Here is a 3,981-nt window from a genome sequence, read left to right on the forward strand (position 1 = left end):
TAGGCCTTTTCTAAATGTATTTTCTCATTTTTGTTGCTTCTCAAAGTCTTTCCTCATTTGGCTGTATCTTTCAGACAAACTTGAAAGGAATTTCAAATGGAATCTAGTTTTTCTAACTGCCCTAGCCTGCTGTTTATAATAGTGATCTGGAATATCTGAATGTAATTGGAATGTTCTGTACTTTTAGATACAACTTCTGGATGGGACTAAGCATGACAGGCTTAAAGGACTTGGAAAGTGCTAGAAAGCCAGGTTTTGAATTTAATATGATTTCCCAAATATAAAAAAACAGTAAGGTGAAGTTAAAGAGGGAAGTGTAGCTCTAAGGAAAATACATGAATGACGTCCAACACAATTTTTGTTTTGTCCCAGGTAAGCTTTTGTTTTGACTTAGGAAAACAACCTTATTCATTTACTATTAAGATGAAAAAAAATTATATAGAAGCGACTTTTCAGAACTACAGGAAATATAAAAGATGTACATTGATGAAAATCTCAGTGTTGATGTTAGACAGCACTTTTCTAATTAAGAACATGTGTTTGTTAGTTTTTGGTCAGTGTATGCTGTTGTATAGAAGTGCCCTAGTTCGGAAGCCCTGCCCTAATAGATCTACATTAAATTTTATCTGAGTTATGAGATCCAAAGTGACCAGCAGCTTTGTACTTTGCCCTGGAACGGAGCACATAGCCTGAAGAGATATATACATATTATCTTTTTAGGTGGAGCAGGATTTCCAACACACTGGTATTTGCATTGCATGTTTAACTGAACTGTGATGCAAATTTATACTTGAACAGACTCCTTAGATGTCTAATCTTTTGTTTATCTTCTATGCTCTTTGTCTATTGTTTATTTACCACAGATTCTAATCCAGAAATGATCCTTTGCTTTTTTCCTTATTATTTTAACGACACAGCACAACTGTCACTTTCCATCCCAAGGCTGCATCAGTTTCGTTGTTTATGATGTGATCCCTTTATATCTGTCTGTGAAGTGTTTGGAAGCTTTTGCTCTGGTTCTGCTGCTCTCTAGAAAAAACTTACAGCCTCCACAGAAAGGTAGTGAGGGAGCAGGGCTTCTACTCTGCAGGAGCTGGGCTCATTTTGTACGCTCAAGAGTCTCAATGAAGAACTACTTGTTGAGCAAACATTTCTGTATAGACTGGTATGGACTGTTAAATTGTCAACCAGTGATAAAGATTGGGTCCAGAACTTTGATTTTTTTAGGAGATGATGCTTATGAACAACAGTCTCCAGTTTTTCGTGTGCGAGTAGAGAGTACGCTCAAACATACAGCATGACTTGCTGTTCAAGGGCATTCTAATACAATGACATTAAAAAAAAATCTTTGTTTGGATGCAAAAATATTCTCAACACAGCCATTTAGCTACCTAGAAAGTAGCTGTTATAAATCAGGAAGCCTCTTCTAGGAAGCAGGATTGAGGAATCAGCCCCCCTTCAAAGGTACGAGTCATCTGGGATGTGCTCAATTTGCACGTCTGTCAGAAAAAGTTAGCATTTGCTAGTATACGTTCCTTTTCCTTTCTCCTTCTCCCTGTCCCAAGCATAGTTACCCAGAACCTCCTGCCACCTCCTGTGGGAAGCCATTGCCCTCTAGCTCCCAGAAAGATGTATGAGGCAGATGCATTGATAGCAGCGTGGTGACAGTTTTCCAAAGGAATTATACTAACACTGAAGAAAATCCATAGAAAATATATGATTGTGTTTTATCTGAGTAAGGCATAAAGAAATAAAAAAGAATTAAAAGAAAAAAGTTTTTTAACCTGAAATTATAAAACAGTGAGCTCTTTCCTTTTCCGGGTTCAGCTTTCTACAGGTACAGCATGGAGGTACATGCACAGTGCTGTGCTTGTGTTTTGCCTTCATATCTAGCTTAGCTAGCCACACACGTTTCAAGGGGGTGGTTAGTGGAAGCATACATTCTCTTCATATTAACATGAACTTGCTGTGTTATAACTGCCAGTGACATTTTTGCTGAGATCTACCCACTAATCATCTCCCTCCCTGTGCTCACAGAATCGCAGCATGGCTGAGGTTGGAAAGGACCTCTGGCGATCATCTGGTCCAACTCCTGCTCAAAGCAGGGTGTTAGGAAAACCTCATTCTCTAACTATTATACCAATTAATATTTATAGTGTAAAATTGTATTAACTTTCTTTAAAATATATATAGTCTACATTGTAGACTGAATGGTCATGCTTAAGCAAGCAAATTAAAGGGCCTCAGCTCCTAAGCAGGAGAAGGACATCCTGGCCTCCAAGATAAGGACTTTGCTTCTTGCTGTTCATGAAGGATAAAAGATACCCCTGGACAACCAAGATAATGCCAGTGTCCTGATCCCTCTAACATGTATTTGAAACCTTACCATTGTCTGTCATCATAGATAAGTAACTATAGCAAGACCAACTCCGGGGCCGTCTGATCAATAGAGATGTACCTGGATGACGATACCATAGAAATACAGGTGCTTTGCAAAATTTTACTATGATTAGTAAGCAGTAGTGTGTGTTTGTGAAGTAGCAATCAGTCAAATTGTGTTGCACCTAAATGCTTGAAATGCTTTATAAAACCACATTCAGGGTGCCCCAATTTGAATGGGACACCTCACGCGCGTGTTTAGCCTCTCTCCTTAATCAGTGCGGGCCAGTTGCGAATAACAAGGTCAGCTACAGCAGGTTGTCCAAGACTGCACTCAGTTGGGTTTACAATATCTCCAAGGATGGAGACTCCACAGCATCTCTGGGCAGCCAGTTCCAGTGTTTGACCACCTTGACAGTAAAAAAGATTTTTCTTATATTCATATAGAATTTATTGTGTTTTAGTTTGTGCCCATTGCCTCTTGTCCTGTCACTGGGCACCACTGAAAAGAGCCCGGTTCTGTCTTCTTTGCGCTCTCCTTTCAGGTATTTGTAAACATTGATAAGATCCCCCCGAGTCTTCTCTTCTTCAGGCTGAACAGTCTTTGCTCTCTCAACTCACCAGTGTATGTCAGATGATCCTTCATCGTCATTGTGGGCCTTTCCTGGATTCGGTCCAGTGTGTCCATGCCTTGGACTGGGGAGCCCAGCACTGGACCCAGCACTCCACATGTGTCTTGCGGAGTAGAGGGGAAGGATCACCTCCCTCGACCTGCTGGAAACGCTCCTCCTAATGCCACCCAGGATACCACTGGCCTTCTTGACCTTGCTGTAGTCTTAATAGGATTGTGGAATACTGGTCTGTTGCCCTGTAAGAGGGGGTTAGTTAAAGTTTCAAAGCCATAATGAAGTGTAAGATGGAGCATTCTCATATGAGCAGTGGTGAATGTCCAAAGTGACATTCTTCAGTATTTTTATGAATTGCCTTTAAGCTACGTAGTGAGAAAAGACCAAGTACTAGACACCACCTTGCGATTCGGTAGAAGTGCCTGGAGTTGCTCTGACTGCTGTTGCTCTTCCTACACTCTGGTGCCACTTATGGCTTATCTTCCCTACCTTTTATCTCAAGTCCACAGCCCCACTTCATCAAAGAAAGCCATTCTTCACCCTCATTGGTGGACAAATGGAACAGCAAAAGCCTCCACAAAAGGAAATGGAAGGAAAACACAACAGGATTTTTTCTAATTTTTTCACCCACATTTCAAGTTTTGAACACACTACATTCCCATTATCCCCATCTCAAACTTGAACAGCCCAATGTATACATCATCTAGTTTAATGGACGGACTCTCCATTGGTTTGGGGGAGATTTGGAATAGATCTTATGTCAATAAATAAAAGATTATCAGTCTCTTTTGAATGTGAGTGAGAAGGGCAAGAATCCAATATGAAAAGGTTTTCTTTTTCATCCATTAAAATTCTGTTACATTTCAGAGCCGTTTTTTCTCCATAGTTTATTGGTTTTAGACTAAACTCCACCAAAAGGATTTCTCTGCCAAAAGCAGCTAAATGCACTGTGTAAATTTTGGCAGAATAGTAAAGA

Source organism: Chroicocephalus ridibundus, chromosome 2 (assembly GCF_963924245.1).
Source record: "Chroicocephalus ridibundus chromosome 2, bChrRid1.1, whole genome shotgun sequence".
NCBI lineage: Eukaryota > Metazoa > Chordata > Aves > Charadriiformes > Laridae > Chroicocephalus > Chroicocephalus ridibundus.